The sequence below is a fragment of the Alosa alosa genome, chromosome 2 (assembly GCF_017589495.1).
Source record: "Alosa alosa isolate M-15738 ecotype Scorff River chromosome 2, AALO_Geno_1.1, whole genome shotgun sequence".
Lineage (NCBI taxonomy): Eukaryota > Metazoa > Chordata > Actinopteri > Clupeiformes > Clupeidae > Alosa > Alosa alosa.
The window spans coordinates 12,940,936-12,960,111 of record NC_063190.1 but is presented as its reverse complement, the minus strand read 5'-3'; positions in this window follow the sequence as shown (position 1 = coordinate 12,960,111).

The window sequence follows — 19,176 nt, the reverse complement described above, 5'->3', positions numbered from 1 at the left end:
ACCTATACTGAACTCTTACATCTCAGATAAGTGGCAATCTGAATGGGATTAATGTACCAACAACAAGCAAGGAATGTGAATTTTGGCACATTTTCATGATCCACTGGGTCGTTATGGGCCACACAAAATACGGTGTTGCTAAAATTACTCCTATTGTGGCTATTAGAGACATGCGTTCATGAGTATCCAGCTACATTCAATGAGTTAAGTAAAATACATTCACACACACAAAAAAAAACATCACTAATGTTGTGGACATTCCTTTATTCTGAGATACATCAATAGGCTCTCAAAACAATCCCAAACAGACATAAGGTCTTTCTTTATAGAGCAAATCCATATAGATTATTTGTCAAATAAACCAGTAAAACAGAATTAGGGGATGGAATATATAACATTCACACTTATAGCTCATATTTTTAAAATAAATCAGTGAAAAAGTATCCTGACAAACAAGCAGCATTTTAATGCCTTAGTCATATTTCATAATTTCAATTTTTTCTCTAGGTTACCTGAAAGCCCAGTTTGAGAGGTGCAAGACGCGGGACATTATTTATTTTTGCAGCCAATCACTGCTGTTGTTTTATTTTATTGATTTGATTTTAGTCATAGAAGCTAAATTCGAAGGCAGGCCACAGGTAAAATCCAACGAACCGCATTCACCCCGCAAGGCAATAGTTGAATAGAGCTTTTGAGGTATTGCCACTGCTCCAACACTGAAAGGCACTGTTAGAATGCTTGGATCAAGCGGGACTGTGCAGCTCTATACCGTCGCGGTGAATATTTTTATTATTATTATTAAATCATGACAGCCCCGGCCCAAAAATGTGCGTCGGCCCACCGGGCATTGCCCGGTACGCCCGATGGCCAGTCCATGCCTGGTGTAGCCTGGGGAGGCTTATTGTCTGTTGAGACAGGTTGTAGTCTGCATTGCTTGTTTTGGGGGACTTCAAGTCTGGTGTGCTGGTGAACATTCACTCACTGGCAGGTTTGAGTGTCTCAATGGTCGCCTAACAAATGAAAGAGGACTAATATATCACAGTGCACCCATTATAATCTAAAGCCCGCAAAAAATCACTGAGACGGATGGTTGTAAAGAGGTTCAGCTCGATGACGTCATGCAGAGATGACTTCCCATCATACCTGTCAACACTCCCATTTTTCCCGGGTTTCTCCCGTATTTCAAGGTCATCTCCCAGCACCCTCCCGTTTTGTTATTTCTGAAAGAGGACTAATACATCACAGTGCACCCATTATAATCTAAGGCCCGCAAAAAATCACTGAGACGGATGGTTGTAAACAGGTTCAGCTCGATGACGTCATGCAGAGATGACTTCCCATCATACCTGTCAACACTCCCATTTTTCCCGGGTTTCTCCCGTATTTCAAGGTCATCTCCCAGCACCCTCCCATAATTTGCATGGCCATCAAACTTCATTTTAAAATCATTGATGAATTCAGGTTGCCAGATTGTGTATGAAATACACCCTACACATACACGATCACTTAGTTTCAATTTCAACCGTTTTGTCAGAGGCTAAAACCTGGCAACCCAAAGCCCAAATAAGGAAGCGGGTGCCAACTGCGCAGCCTGAGTCTCGTCGTAAGCAAGCGGGCTAGATGAATGGCCTACTTACGACGGAGTATTAGGGCAACACATGAAGAAAAAAATATTTTTGCCATGGCGAGATTAAACTCGACATGTTGACTTTAAAGTCGGCATGTTGACATTAAACTTGACATTTCGAGAATAAAGTTGAGATGTCATGTCGACTTTAATCTCGACGTGTCGACTTTAAAGTCGACATGCTGACATTAAACTCGCAGTTTAAACATAGCATACACAGTTTATGAGATTAAAGTAGATTTGATATTTCAACTTTATTCTAGAAATGTCGAGTTTAATGTCGACATGGCGACTTTAAAGTCGACACGTCGAGATTAAAGTCGACATGACATCTCAACTTTATTCTCGAAATGTCGAGTTTAATGTCGACGTGGCGGCTTTAAAGTCAACATGTCGAGTTTAATCTCGCCATGGAAAAAATATTTTTTTCTTCATGTGTGGCCTTAATACTCCGTCGTAGTCTTACCTACTCCAGAACTAGCTGTTGTGAAATTGTTGGGAATTTAACACATCACATAAACTGTTATTGAGTGTTGTTGATACACTGAACTTGTTCCCTCGGAACCAAATCTGACAGCAAGCAGCTTTGGAGTTTTGGAAGTAGCTGGTGGATACATAACTGGCATGCGTAAGGTAATGGTAAGGTAAAAGCAACGACCGAAATGCAGTGTTGAAACACGTGTATGAAACGTATTAAATATGCAAACACAGATCCGGTATAAACACTGACCCCCCCCTCAAAAAAAAAAATCTCCCGTTTTTGGAAAGCTAAATGTTGACAGGTTTGCTTCCCATTTACTGTAACATCGAGTGAACTCGACGGAAAGAGAACACTGGTAAATCGTGGTAAAAGTTTTCATGACAAACTGGGACTGTTGAGGAGGGCCGGACCCAAAATACCGAACTCAAGTCTGAACTCAATTCTGTTCAATTCTATTCTGTTCTTGTATAACATTAAGTAAATCATATGGTTTTGTTTACTAGTCGTAAGAACAGATGAAAATGTGAGGGAGACAAAGGAAAAACAGCAACATTTAATCTATGTCCAGTATTTAATCCTCATTTTCGAAAATGATTTTTTGACATTGACATTTTCAGTTTTCAAAGACTGATATAAAAAAGTACTACAATAGCCTATCTATATAATTAGGCTAGGTCATGAAAATGTGAAAGGAGTCAGTACAACCGATAGGCCTGTGCCACCATTTCATCAACACTCAGCAATATTTCATCATTAAATCATTACCATCATTAAATTAACTCTATGCAGAATTAGACTACGAAAATGTGGAGCAGACAATAGTAGGCTGTCATTAGTTAATCAACATGCACAAAGAAAGCTATTTTAAAAATGTAGGCTATGTTTTTGCTTTAACTTTATGCACATGACTGTGATCAGTCAACTCGCTCTGTGTGTTGAGCCGGCTGCTTCAAGCAACCTGTGGGTAGTAGCACCATACTAGTTCGCTAACATAAGCTTTACAAATAAACTCAGACATATTTTGGTTACAATTACGGGGTTGTCCGATTGTAAACTGTCTATCTGCCAGTAACGTTTTGAAATGAACAATTCGTATTCGTATTGTATTCGTATTGTCAACGAGCAGTAGTAGGAGTTCGTTCTAACAACCTTTGCGGTGGTGAGCGACGCAGACATAAGAGACACAAAACTTTGAAAGGTTTACGCCGACGTAAAGGCAACTGCATTGTGTCGACGCAGAAGCATAAATTCTATTCACCAGCACATCAGTGAGGGTGTTTACGTCGTGATGCATCCACGCACAAATGTATGGGCATAAATAGCAGTCGCTTTCAAAATAAAAACAACGATATTGATTTGCATGCATTATCTCTATGCTAGGCTCTTGACTATTGTTCTTTCACGGACCTTACGCGGGCCGGTCAGGGAAAGCCCACGGGCCGTATGTTGCCCATGTATGGATTAGTTTATCAATAAGAATTAGTTTGGAATCTGTTAGTTCATTTTAGATTTTCTAAGTGTGTTACGAACAGAATAGGAGCAAACCAAAATACTTACTCTCTCACACTTTGTTCAACTTCCACCATCAATGTTTCCAGTAATATGTTAATGTGCCCTGTATATTTTATGTTGCGATGCATGTCTATGTTCAGTCTGGAGGTGGAGATTTTGACTGGAAGACATTTTGTTTCAGACCGCCCTGCTGGCCCTCCACCCATAACAATTTCAGTTGAGACTCTTATTGACTGAAATCTTCTGAAGTGTGGTGGTTTTATACTTCATGCTTTGGGGAATTGAAGTCTAATATTGACCAGAGCCAGAAATCGTATAACTGTGAATACCTTCGGTCTCAGTCCTGGGGCAGTCACCATGCTCCAAAGGTTAGTAAAGGCCTTGGAGTGACACCACAGAGACATACCAGTGAATAATTCACAACGACATTGGGAAGCAGCTCCATCTAAATGAAGTCATATTGCTCTCAAGCAATCCCACAGTCATCTATAATGGATCACAGCTTACTATACCTATCTTCTCTTTTCCCATATTTTCTCAAAGACTGATAATGTCTTTGAGGCCTCTAAGTCTGTCATCTACACAGGAACATAATCTTCCGAGATAACACATGTTTGAAACTAGCAGCTTTGCTAAAGCTAAACTGATCAACAGTAAGTCCAACAGTGAAAATAATATTATTTTCCTGACAGTCTGTTTTATCATTACTGGGAGAATTACATTGGTAAAGTTCCATTTCCGAGAACACAAGCCCATGGGTGGGGAATCAAAGCCCTGATTATCATATATAAGGGCTGCTTTACAAACAGTTTTAGCTCAACTCTTGTTTTTTCTTCTTCAAGAAATCGGAAAGCAACATATTAACATTTAGATATTTTAGGGGGATTTCAAAGAAAGCAAAAAAATAATTTCACAGAGGACAGGCACTATTAAACTGAGCTATGGACTGGCATATATTTTAAATCCCCCTCCTCTTATGATAATATGTTTTGCTTCAGTATGCTTTTGCAAATAATATGAATAAAAGCCTTCCATTCAAGATCAAGGCTTTCATTTTCTCCCATTGTCTGGGCTTGTTTTAATTGGCTGTGTCTCCGTATTTGATTACAGCGATGAGGTGGTGACTAAATGCACCTTGGTGTTTGCAGTTTCCCGTAATGAGGAAAGGTTCTTGGCAATCATGTGGCGTGTTTGGCTGGAGCTGTAATTTGACGAGAATTTACAAAGAGGGTTTTTTCAGCATTTGAAATTATACAAAATAATGACGGAGTTTATGCAACAGTCAGAGTAAACAAACAAATAAGCAACCAAAGAGTTTGTCAAAGGTTGTGCTGATATATCGCCTCTATATATTGCTGCAAAAGTACCACAGCACATGTTCTAATTTCCCATCTGCATACTTCCCATTTTAACCATACCAAAACATAAATATCTAATGGCATGACACAAAATCCTATCATGGATATTTTATCGCTCCTAATGTTTTATACATTTTGAAAATTCATTAAAAGTACAGTACTCCCGAGTTAATTGACTGGTTATGTTATTGACTGGTTATGTTATGGTTATGTTATATTATCTATAGGCATCTAATGGACGGAGCACTGTTGTATGGCGGGGGGTGTTGATACAAGCAGGCACAGACCCAGGGTAGGCCCATGGCGTTCAGGAGGTAATACTTAAGCTGGAGAACGCAAGCATGATCCACCGTGGGGAGAAAAGATTATACCTGCTTAACGCAAGCTGTCCAAATTCTGTATCAGAGCTACAATTAAATCACCCTGCTGACATTTAGCATAATAGCATCAGCAAGGTTGCCAAATGCTTTACACCTGCATACAAGCAGGCGAGGGAAAAAAATATTGAAATTCATCTCGGGAGTACACAAAAGATCTATGCAAGCCCTTATAGCTGCTTTATATTCACACTCCCTCAACCAATCGCACACATGTTCACACATACTATATACACACACACACACACTTACTATACACACATAGGGAATAAGCTTACAAACGTAAGCCTTAAAGCATACATTCTTTTTAATATTTGTGCAAGTCAGAATAGCTTAAAAGATTACATAGATGGAATAAAAGTGTGTGTGTGTGTGTGTGTGTGCGCGTATGCGTGCGTGTGCGTGTGTTTGCACATACATTGCCTATATGTGTGATCTCTGATCTCTGTGTTTGATTTCTCTCTCAGTTCGGTACATAAGAGTTTTAAACAGAGCATTTGCAGTCTCTGGATCACCATATTTAATTGTTATTTTCCTCCTGTCATTATGCATGGGTTCCCAAGCTGTCTGAGACCATGCGTCAGCTTAATTGAAAATACACTTGGCTGGATGTGGAATAATACCATTAGCGAAAAACCCACAGTTCCTATTACGTTTAATTAATGGGGAGATCATTCCCTTCTCCTAAACATTATCTGGCTTTAATCAAAAACATGTTTCAAAGCATGATGCATACACATAGACGATACACACAGACGGATGCTTGTAACTCTGGGGTAGGACATTACGCTTGTCTACTGCCTTTGATGTACTTCTAATTGTCTAATTCAAGTTGAAAATGAACCAAAATTAAGCTATATCCGAAAATAATACTGAATGTTTTGAATGCCAAACAGCAAACCGTTTTAGGCACAAGGGAAGTGAAAACACAAAAGGGGGAAAATAGACCAACTTTGATGCTTAACGGATAAGTTCGGTGTGATATTGACCTAAAGTGTGTTGAAACATGATACAGAGGGCCAGATGAATGTACATTTGCGAACGTAGCGTTATTAGCGTCATGGACAAACCGCACATTGCGAACTCTGTCAGACCCAAGTTTCCGTCGTATTTATTGATCGTTCAATCCTTAGTGTAAACTGCGCTTTTCTCTGCCTTTCTCCGCCCATAATTGCAATTTACGAACGTCCACAACTGAATGGCAGAGAATCAAACGTTTAGCGATAATGAAATAATACCATACATAATAAGATGTCAACAAGCAAGGAGATACTCAAAATACTTGTTCTACTCAAAGTTCTACTCAAAATACTTGTGCACGTAGGCTATGGAAGATTGGTCAAATCTAGCAAGTAGGAAAGTGAATGACGTAAAAGTGAAAGTAAGACATTCGAAAGGCCAACGAAAGTTAAAGGGGTGGTTCAGGATTTTGGACATAGGACTGTAATGGTCACCCATTAAAATGATGTGTTTTATTTTGAGCATGTACTCATATGGTTTTGAATGTTACTGCTGGTATAATAGTAATTATGTGAGTCATGAACATTAGATAGGCTACCAGAAATTAAGTAAACACACGGGTATAGGACTGATTTTCACTCTGATAATGAGGAACTCCCATCAATTGGCCTGTCAATCAATGGGAGGCGTTGGTGGGACAGGCTCAAAGTTTTCTTAGGTTCTGGTATCAATGCTAGGTAGGGCAGCGAACAGGCCTATGGATTTGACATGTTGGACTACGTGAGTGTGGAGTATCGCCGCACGGTCTCGGATTACCCTTTTTTGTTCTAAAGGACATTGTTGGATGCTTTGCCTTTTTTCTATATGGGGATTACTCATCTGGACGGACGCTTGCCAACAAGGACAGGCTGGTGAGACGCTGGGTTTTAAAACCGGACCGCCCGTGTCCTTCCTTATTTTTTTATGTTCAAGGAGAGGCTGCCACTTCGTAAAAGGACATTGTTTTGTTTTCTCGGACATTTAGTTATTCCACGGTCTTGACCTATTGAACAATATACTTGACAAATTGTTTTGTGGGTTGTTTTGTGGGTATTTTGGGGTTATTGCTAGGACGATCCATGTTTGTATTTTTTTGGTTATTTAACGCATGTCCACTACTTTGATTGCCAGCAAGTGTAATGGAATAGTCGCCCGCACCTTTTGATGCGTATTGTAGCCCTCGCTTTCGAAAGCATTAGAGAGCGTTTGTTACAGGACCTCATTTCCAAGTAAGCAAGTGTGATATTTATCAGTGGAGACCATTTTCAACACGTTTTATCCAGTCCTTCTAATTGCAGAGTTCGCAGGTGCTAGGCTAGCGCAAGTCAACGGTATGTGCTAGCCTGCCACTAAAGACAGTCTTACCCACTCCAAAGTACACCCGAGGCAAATAAATTATAACGCCAGACTATCGATGTAAATGTCTGTATTGACAGTGTTATTTCTAACGTTATTCTATCCTTGCATTTCAACGATCGCATTACATTTTGAGGGACTAGTTTCTTAGCAGCGCGGAATTATACTTGTTCGGTTAGTAGTACTGCTACCGAAAAGTAAACAGTAAAGCGACTCCAATGGGGATACCTAGTAGTAGCCTTGGTAATATCAGTCCGCCCGCTGAGTTGCAAAATGACTACTAACAACTTTAGGGACCAAAGTATAACTATTGCAACGCGATGCAAGGGTAGTTGTATTTCTTACACTATTCTATCAACACAGACATTTACATCGATTGTCTGGAATTTGCCTCAGGTGTACTTTGGAGTGGGTAAGACTGTCTTTAGTGGCATGCTAGCACATACCGCTGACTTGGCGCTAGCCTAGCACCTCGCGAACTCTGCAATTAGAAGGACTGGATGAAACGTGCTGAAAACAGTCTCCACTGATAAATATCACACTTGCTTACTTGGAAATAAGGTCTTATGTCCAAAATCCTGAACCACCCCTTTAATGTTGCTTTTGATAGTACTAAGACTTACAAAACTGGTGCTCTAAATAGCGACTCTGTTGTCTTTGAAAGGTTCTCTTGAATTGCAATTTGGATTAACACCTGCTTTTACAAGGCGGAAGTATTTAGGCGCAGAATAGACGTGCGCTTTCAGGAGCAGTCTTTGTACATACCACGGAATACATAACTAGGCGCTCTTTACTCTTCCTCTCCCATCCTTTTATGCTAAACTCCCACTTTCCCCTGGATCCTCCCATGAATGCATATGCATGACATTAAAAACGCAATCTGCCACTTTCAGCTCCCGCGACAGGCAGTTTGCGCTTTTACATCATTGCGGCCTGTTTGTACATACCTCGCAATGATTTGACACGCATGTTGTGAAACAAATACGCCTGAAGTGGGCGCAAAAGCGTTAGTACATCTGGCCCAGAGTGTGAACTTTTGTCTCATAGCCCATCTCGGCTTGTCCCCTGCACTCCGAAATCTGGCGCTAGTTAGCCGATGCTACCAACAGGTTTTCAATGGGGGTGCCTCGGGCATTGGGCTAGCCATGCAAATACAGTGGGCATCACTTTCAAATGGCCACTTCAGTCGCGCATTACGCGGCGTGAAGCTGCGTGAAGCTTTAGTACCACTTTCAGCCACTGTGCGTCGCTCTGCCACTGTAGGCTACCTTCACAAAGTTTTCCGGGCGCCGCCATCTTGAAATCTCTCGTGTCACGGGAAGTTGATTGACGAGAAACTGAATACTCGCAATAGTAATGTTGACAGAAGACGTGCTGTACACGTGAAGAACGAGTGGCCGGTACATGTGCATATAGCCTACGGACTGCAGCTTCAGCTGACATAATGGTGGATAAGACGAAGACAGGATGGTTCATGTCACGTATCAGCTGTAGTTTCACTCTTTCTCGTCAATCAACTTCCCGTGACACACGAGATTTCAAGGAAAACTGTGTGAAGGTACTGTCTGTATAAATCGGTATCATGTTTCAACACACTTTAGGTCAATATCAAACCGAACTGCTCCTTTAAGATGTTTTCAATACTTTTAGTCAATGTACTATGTATCTGTAAGATGAGAAGCGTCTCCTAAAAGTGTGACTGTATTCTTGGAGGACTCCTACGGTAAATTCATCCTATCCTCTATAGCAGACTTTTGCACAACTCTCCTTTTCAGTTTGGCTGCTCTCTCTAAGCTTCCATTCTGCTTCAAATGCAGGGCCAGGATCTGAAATGTTCTCCCCAGACAACAGCCAGGCTGCATGTATTCCTCACAGACAGGCAGCGGCATCCCCCTCGCCTACTCTCCCTCTGCCTCAGAAGATTCTCTGCCACAGGTCCTCAGTTCCTCTATGATCTTCCAGGAACTAGTTTACAGTTATTTTCTTTTCTATTATTGGATATAATTATTGCATTGGACACTTTTTACAGTATTTTACCATTTTTCACAGTGATTTGCACTCATTGAGGACACTCAGCCACTGGTCTTCAGTTTTCTTTTTTTCTGGTTGTTGCCTTTTCCGCAAGATTGGCTTCATACATGCTAGACATCCTCAGAGACCGTCGTTATAGGACGTCTCACGGTCAAGGCATGTGCTGCAGTGCCAGGTGGTAGTCGGGTCCTGTGCAAATGTTTCACAAGCTCTCGCTCCATCCCCGCAGGGAATGACCTTTCACTAGGGGTCATCGGATGCCGACAGCGTCACAACTCCTCCATGCTCAATTCACTGCTTTGACTTGAGTTCCTTTTAATGTGTTTATGACAGCTTGACATGTCTGCCCACCACATTTTATAAAAAATTCAAGTTGGTTGCTTGTTGACTATTACCTGGATTATAACTTTATCCAGGGACAGGGTGATGCTTAAGCTGTGTCAAAACATATCATTTTTTAACTGTTGGTTTGTCAGTGTTTTAATATATAAACACATGCTATTCTTGGCACACTTTGGATAGCAATTTTGAAACTGCATTATTTGTATTAATGCTGTGGTTTACAAGGGGATAAACCCTGACAGCTTAAATAAATAGCTTTATTTATGGGCTTTGCACCAGCCACAGCACACTTTAAAAATTACAAAAATGTAAACGCAGCACCAAAATAACAACCTCATCAAGCCCATGAGAGTTCGTAGACATTCTGTGTGTCCAAAAAACTCTGGGAGTAAGTTCTGGAACATAACAACACATTAAAGGTGCCATGTGTAAGAATTGAGGTAAAAATATCCAAAAAATGAGCTACACGCATCAAAAGAATGGAAGGAAATAAGGGTGATGATGTCATTAAAAAAATGACAAGGTATAGTGCTGAAGAGATATCAACCTGAATTAGCATGCTAAATTACTAGCCACAGCCCGACAAGTGTCATAATACCAGTTTCGCCCATGGGAGGCAGTATGCGGGTAACATAACCGCCAGCCAAACTGCAATACACGTGTCTCGGTTGTTACTCTAGGGTGGACAAACTCACTTTCTGGAGGTATACTGCCCCATCTTTTATGGAATGTGGAGTATGAATTGATTTTTTGGCAGATATTACACATGGCACCTTTAAGGGGGAACCAATGTGAAACCATTATGACAGTTCACAAAGGAACAGAGGACTGTATGGAAAGGGGTCTTTCCATACAGTAAAATAAATATAAATATAAATTTAAACATAAATATTTTGAAGAATAGTTTCTCACTGACACCTTGACGTTTTGAAACCATGGTTTCTATCAATGTATTGATATCGAAGTCAGTCACTCGAAATTAGAATTTTCATTGATAATTAGTTTGAACATTTGTAGTATATCCCCCCCCCCCCCATCAAAAATAGAACGCTGAACAAAAATTGGGAACACTGGAAGCTCACCAAACAAGCCAGGAATGAAGCAGATGCCACTGTAGGTGTGTGAGTCCAATTCCTTTGGCTTATTTAGAAATATTTATATGCAATATTTACATGAATATTTTAATGCTTACTTCTGAAACACAATCATGCACACTTCAAACTGGCTTTATAGCATTTATTAGAAGTAGAACAACACGTTTGATAAGCATCAAACTCATGCATACTGAAGAGCATATGGTGTGGCCAACCTAGTATGTGTGTTTGTTAGATTATGTTGGTCCACCTACACTGTAATGTGGCAGTTAGCCATCTTTGATCTAAGAGAAGCCTGCCAAATTTACAGACTTTGGCATCAATGAAGGTCAGCTCGAGGTATTAAGATTCCTTTCTTAAGTAAAATGTTTTCATTCATTATATTCATCTGATCTAGAATTTCACAGTGGGTATTCTAAGGTTAATTTATTTACATATTTAAAGGTTGCAGTATTGAAACATTGTGTTTTTCCAAGTTGCTGACTCCTGACCTGAGCTGATTTCCTAAACACTTATTCTGTTATGTCTTGTTTGCTTTTATGTCCAAGGCTTTCTGGTCAATAAGAAACTGGATTCGTTCCCCGAGATTTATTTCACAGTCCTGCTTACATTTTCTTCGAGGAAAACACTTCCAAATGGGTATTGGAAGCCTGGTTTGGAAGCCCGAAAGTGATATTTGACATCCATTCATCACACATGACTAAATGACTGAAAAGTGAACCTTCATGTGTTTCAGTCATGTTAGCCATTGAGGAAGCATCAAGTAACTCATATGCATAGCAGAATTTTTGAGCTACAGACAGTTACAGAGGATGTGTTAGCAAATAAATGAGATTAGGAAAGAGGATAGTGAGATGGTCCCAACAGGGATAGAGAGAGACTTTGTGTGTGTGATAAAAAATACTCATTACTTTACTTTTGTATGCAAAAAAGCAAAATTAAATTGCCTTCCCTCGATGAATTCTCTGAAAAAGCGAATTATCAAAAGAGAAAAGAAAAGTAACTGAGGGGGGAAAGTTACTGAGAAAGAGCTTGTGGTAGCTACATACAAATTGCATTCGGTTTGATCCAGTAAACATGTCAACCTGAAACAGAAGCAGCGTAATGGAGCTCTGAGACCAGTGGAAAGTGAAGCCGGTGCAAAAAGAAACAAGGGAGCAGGGCTAACAAGCGTGAAAGCAATGGTCACTTCATCTGTGTCTAGTTTGCTGTGAAACAAAGCAATCAGGTGATACTAGAAATGATCAAACTCAAACAGACAGCTGTCTGTGATGTGAATCTTAGAGGCTACTGTACAGCACCATGATGATACATATATACTAAGGACACATAAATATTCTAAAGGTAATGACATTTTTTGGAGTTTTAAAAAAATCAGGTGAAGGAACACATTTAGGTTCCAAACAAATTACCTGTAATTTATCAAAGAGATTAGCAACACAATAAAGGCCCTTTTGTAGGCTGTCTTTGGACAAGCTTTTCTAGGACAACATGTTCATATAACCTCATTACCTTTGTAAGCTGTTTACCGTTCTCTTTACTGGAGCCATAAAATAAGCACCTGAACTTGAACATCAGTTTTGGGACATACATTAAAGTAATTTAGGTAGGTGTAACCCAAACTTTGTGCTAAAATAGGACTTTCCTTATGTCCTCTCTCTAAGTGGGCCAAGGCTGCCCGTGCACAGAAATCTTGCATTGCAGTGGCGCTCGCCGGTAGTGGGCTGGACGGTATTGTGTATTTATGATACTGAGGAGGTGGCTAATGGATGTGCTGGAGTGCTTGGCAGCTTTGAGAAAACCCACTGCTGACAGTGAAACATACAGATGAGTGTGTTTAATGGCACCATGTGGTCAAATACATGGCATTGCACTCTGAGAAGAGAAAAACAGAGTGTGTGTGTGAGAGAGAGAGAGAGACTCACCATTTAACAAACTTTGACTCTGTGCTCATCTCTCAAGCACCTTCCTGGAGCATCATAAGACAAAATGGAGAGACAGAAGGAAGATCAATGGTAAGAAAGCTTTTGAATTGAATTGAAAGAGTGTTTGTGCGTGTGTTTGTGTGTATAAAGGGATAGATGAAGAGAGATAGGGAAAGGGAGAGATAAATCACATGTACTGTACATAACAACTTGTGATGTTTTCAGCGAGGTATAATTAAAGTCTCAAGTATACGAGTAACTCATCCAACACACACACTGAGCTAGATGATGTTCTCACACATCTAAGTAATGGACAAAAGCTATCATCTATAAATGCAGTATGGCATTAAAACTCCTCTCTAAACCCTTCACATCACACATATAGGGGGATCCCTGGGTAACCACCACTATGACCTTAAAACTCCTCTCTAAACCCTTCACATTACACATATAGGGGGATCCCTGGGTAACCACTATGGCATTTACTGTAGAACTGACTTCATATAACTTTCATATTTCTCATTTCTCTCACACGGTCATCTTCCCAGGATAGTTAGGAATTACATAAACATGAACACCAAAAAAAGGTCTAAAATCCTCCCCACTCATTACAAACTGCTGAACAAGAAACAAGTCAACCCTCGGAGGACCAGGAAACTGAATAGTACTCCTGATCTGGGACGGGATCACCATGCAGTCAGCTGGTTCTGACTCTGAAACCAATTTCAATAATTCATGACTGCACCTTTTGAAAAGGATTTAAAAAAAAAAAAAATACATGAAGGATGGGGCAGGGGGAGGAGAAAAAAATACAAAATGCATTTTTTGTCTTTGATGTGCTTCACATTACGATGAGATTCAAATGAAGTCTTGGAGGACAGGATCTGCTAGTTTCCCACTGTGTAGGAAAAGTGGGGCTCACAAGATCTGGGCTCATGTAGAAAAAGGAGTTAGCTCTTGTCAAATATGAATGAAAGGTCTCCCCCTTTGTTTATCAATATAAAAACTAGTCTAAAATTATATAGTATAAAGGTAAAAACTATTTTGTTTTTCTAAAGTTTGTGATTAAAATAGTTTTAAAGAATTGTGAGTGCTATTCTTTATTTTAAAACTTTATTTTGACACTCGGGAGGATTTAATACCCAGTTGAGAATATACAAAGGTGTTGACTGTAGTCTGGTTATAGGTTAGCAATGTCAGAGAATGCATCGCAAGAACTAGCCAGCTCTATCAGTTCTCCAATGCTCTTGTGGCTTAAGCCCAGTGCTGTCTGCACCCCAAAAACACCCCAAAAGACAGCACCAAAATAGACCATACAGAGACAATAATGTCTTTTAGCATAGTGTGTTGATTTGGATAACACCATATTTGAGTGAGTAGATGTAAATGTGATGTAAATGTTCTATTTTTTGTCAGTCAGTAAAACTAGATATAAAGAAAAAAACGTGCTGTATGAGACATGCCATGTGGTGCCAGTCAGATATGTCAAGTCATACAGTATACAAAAGACTTTAATTACACAGTCAGTGGCATATATAAAACCTGTGTTGAATCCCCTCTAGGCAAAAAAACAATCTAATAAGGTATCATAATGACACAAAAGGTTTATTTATTTGTTATTTTGTCTGTCAGTCTGTGTGTATGTTTGTAATGCATGTTTTTCTTGAGGCCCCCTTGATTACCCCTCTTAATAAATTTGAAATTTGTTAGATCATCTATGGGCATTCGTATAGCCATTGAGTCTTACATTAATCACTTGCATATGATCTCTAAACATACATATCGGTTTACTTTACCTGTGGATTATCAAACAGTGTAATTCTACTCTGTCTGTTGCATAGCTGTGAGAGAGTTCAAACATCACAATAAATCTCCCTTTAAAAAAACACTTTCAGCCATCATAACATGCTGTCACCGAGCCCTCTGTTCATCACGATAACCTTTTTTTAATCTGTTGGTGCTGAGCAGGAGAGGCAGTGCCAGTGTTTTTATATAACCCTGAGGTGATCTACAAGAACTCTCCTTAATCTGCAGACATACAGCAATAATGCCACCGGCTGAAGCCATGTAATCTGCCTCGCACTGAACTCTCCACCCTAGACTGGGCCCAGGCTCAAGGCCCAAACACATTCTCTCGGCTGCGTCTCTATTAAATCCTCTTGAGTGGTCTGTTAAATCAGCTAACTCACTGTGCTGGATAGGCAAGGTAGCATATAACGTGCAATGTTTTTGCCAACCTCAGATTAATTATTGATCAATGCTGACAACAATGCATCATCAATATTCTCAAAAGCCAGTGAATGTTATTTTACTGATCAAATAAGATCAGAATGTTGAAGTTATACAACTGCAGTGTATCAAATGTGGAGTGATTACTACCATTGAGAACTCCAAACGGAGTTGTGCCAGGATGTCCCCACTCACGGAAGGCCTCTTGTCAAATCAAAAATTTATAAATTGTTTGACCTGACCTAACTGTTGTATAATAACTGTTGTATAATAAAATATGGTGTTTATAGGAGTGTGTTGTGTATCTGTATTGTTGCCATCTATATAAAGACTATATAATTCCACCATAATTAATGTATGTCTGCTTTATAATTACAACCTAATTAATGTGTATCTGAAAATAGGGTTGGCTATAAATGTTATTGCCATTTTTGTCACTGTTGATTTCATAGAATTCAACCAGCCACACAAGATGTAGAATAAATTTTTTTTAAAGTCAAAGTCAGCTTTATTGTCAATTTCTTCACATGTTCCAGACATACAAAGAGATCGAAATTACGTTTCTCACTATCCCACGGTGAAGACAAGACATATTTTACCAATTTTAAGTCCACAGACAAACATAACATTCAAGTAAACAAAAAAGTAAGTAAATAAGTGGGCACATATAATAATGAAAAAATAAGAGCAGCAAAATTTTGTTGAAATTGTGCATAGACAGTCAATAAAAAACTAGTGCAAAGTCAGGCCAATAAGAGGCTTGGGTAGTTCTGTTTGACCTGAGTAATGAAGAAAGTGGCATAGTGGTGCAAGTTATGTAAGAGCAGCAGAAGTGTTGTGTTTTCAGGACAACAACACCAAGTTGTAAAGTGTACAAGTGTGCAAGTGTTCAAGTGTGCAAGTGGAGTAGTGCAGGCGGCCATTGTGGGTCCAATGTCCAGGATGTTATGTAGCTGAGGGTGGAGGGGGAGAGGAGGGAGAGAGTTCAGCATCCCACAGCTTGGTGTATGAAGCTGTTGGTGAGTCTGGTAGTGCGGGAGCGCAGGGCTTCTGTACCTCTTCCCAGAGGGCAGTAGATCAAACAGATTGTGAGCGGGGGTGACTTGCATCACTCACAATTTTGGTCGCCTTGGGGGTGAGGTGGGTGGTGTAAATGTCCTTCAGGGGAGGGGGAGTGAAGCACCAATGATCCTTCCAGCTGTGTTCACTATGCGCTGCAGGGCTTTCCTGTTGTATTCAGTGCAGCTTCCGCCCCACACAGCGATACAGCTGGAGAGGATGCTCTCAATGGTGCCTCGGTAGAATGTGGTCATGATGGCTGGTGGAGCACTTGCTCGCCTGAGTTTCCGCGAGGAAGTACAGGCGGGCGCTGAGCTCTCTTAAGCCAGTGATGCAGTGTTGGTGGTCCAGGAGAGGTCTTCGCTGATGTGCACCCCCAGGAATTTGGTGCTGCTCGCTCTCTCCACCACAGCACCGTCGATGGTCAGTGGCAGGTGTTGGGTGTGACCTCTCCGGAAGTCAACAACAATCTCTTTGGTCTTGCTGACGTTCAGCAGGAGGTTGTTGTCCCTGCACCACGTGGTCAGATGGTCGACCTCCAACCTGTATTGAGTCTCGTCGCCCTTGGTGATGAGACCCACCAGAGTTGTGTCGTCAGCAAATTTCACTATGTGATTGTTGCTGTAGGTTGCAGTGCAGTCATGCGTTAGCAGGGTGAAGAGCAGCGGACTGAGCACGCAGGCCTTGGGGGCCCCTGTGCTCAGTGTGATGCTGCTTGAGGTATTGTTGCCAACACGTACTACTTGGGGCCTCTGACAGAGGAAGTCCAGTAGCCAGTTGCAGAGGTAGGTACTGAGTCCCAGTTTGTCGAGTTTGCAGATGAGTTGTTGTGGTATTATGGTGTTGAATGCAGAACTGAAGTCTATAAACAGCAATCTCACATATGAGTCTCTTTTTCCAGGTGGGTGAGGGCTGGGTGGAGGGCAGAGCAGATTGCATCCTCTGTAGACCGCTTGGCTCGGTATGCAAACTGGAAGGGGTCCAGGGTGGGGGGGAGAATGGCTTTGATATGTGACATGACAAGCCGCTCAAAGCACTTCATGATGATGGGTGTCAGTGCCACAGGGCGTAGTCATTGAAGCAGGATGGAGCAGTTTTCTTCGGCACAGGTATGATGGTGGCAGCTTTGAAACATGATGGGACGATGGCTTGCTTCAGGGAAGTGTTAAAGATGTCTGTGAAGACATCCTTAAAGCTCCCCGCGCAGTCCTTCAGCGCACGACCTGGGATGTTGTCTGGACCTGTTGCCTTACGGGTGTTGATAGCAGCAAGTGTCCTCTTCACGCTGTCGGCAGAGAGGCACAGGGGCTGCTCATGTAGAGGGGGATGGGTCTTCTGTGGGCAGGTGCTGTTTTGTGCTTCAAAGCGAGCAAAGAAGCGGTTCAGGTTGTTGAGCAGAGGGATGTTGCTCTCACAGCTCTGTGGCGCTGGCTTGTAGTCCGTGAGGGCCTGAAATGCCCTGCCATAGGCTTTGTGAGTTCCTGCTGTCTTTGAAGTGGGTGGTTATCTTGTGAGTGTATTCCTTTTTGCTTCCTTGATGCCACGGGACAGGTTGGCTCTCGCTGTTTTCATGCCAGCTTCATCCCCAGCTCTGTAGGCTTTGTCTCTGGCCGGTCCTCAGCAGCCTGAGGACATCCCCTGTCAGCCATGGCTTCCAGTTAGCCCGAGTGATGATGTCTTTTGTGTGGGTCACATCATCGATGCACTTGGTGATGTAAGAGGTTACAGTGTCTGTATACTCCTCTATGTCTGTCCGGTTGTTGTAAGTGGCTGCCTGCTTAAACATTTCCCAGTCTGTTGTGTCAAAGCAGTCTTGAAGAGCATCGGAGGCTCCCTCAGGCCACACTTTTACCTGCTTACGAACCGGTTTGTTCGCTTTTACCCTTTGTCTGTATGCGGGCATTAGCATAACAGTGATATGGTCTGAAAGTCCAATGTGGGGGAGGGGGGTGGCTTTGTATGCTCCTTTGTGTGTAGTGTAGACCAGGTCCAGGATGTTATCTCCTCTTGTTGGAAAATCAACATGCTGGTGTAGCTTTGGAAGTACAGTTTTTAGATCAGCATGGTTAAAATCTCCAGTGAAGATGGTGAAACCGTCTGGGTGTGCCGTCTGTTGTTCACTGACAGCCTGGTACAGTTCACTAAGAGCCGCGTTCTTATCGCTGTTGTTGTTGGTAGGCGGGATGTATACTGCGACTAGCAGAATCGCAGTAATTTCCCTTGGCAGGTAAAAAGGACGGCACTTTATGATCATAAACTCTGCCAGTGGTGAGCAGTGTTTGCATACTACTATAATGTATCCTCTTGAGTTGGCCAGTCTTGGTTCATCAACCACAAGCATATTTGCTTGGAACCGCTGCACTGTCATTTAATTATACTTGTACTCCACTGACTTTCCAGGTCACTGGAAACACACAAGTTGTAACATTACATAAACAAGAACTAATCCATTATATTGTAATAGTACACAACATAGTGCCCGTTGGTTGATGAATTAGGGAGGAGACCAAAACTTCTCTCTGTTTTATTTGGCAAAAATGACAATGTAGGGTTTGCTAGAGGCAAATCGACTTCAACTTTGACCTCTTAAAATTGTCTGCGGGGCAGCATCATGTTAGACTGAAATGTTTGCAGAGAAAGTGGTCACTAATACACCTACAAGGCTTACTTAAGCATTTCATTACTGTTATAATGATGACGATCTAGCCCTGGGGTGCTACAAGTCATTATAAAAGTGCTTAACAAAGACATCCTATTCTGCACATTCTTCTCTACAGCAACCGCAT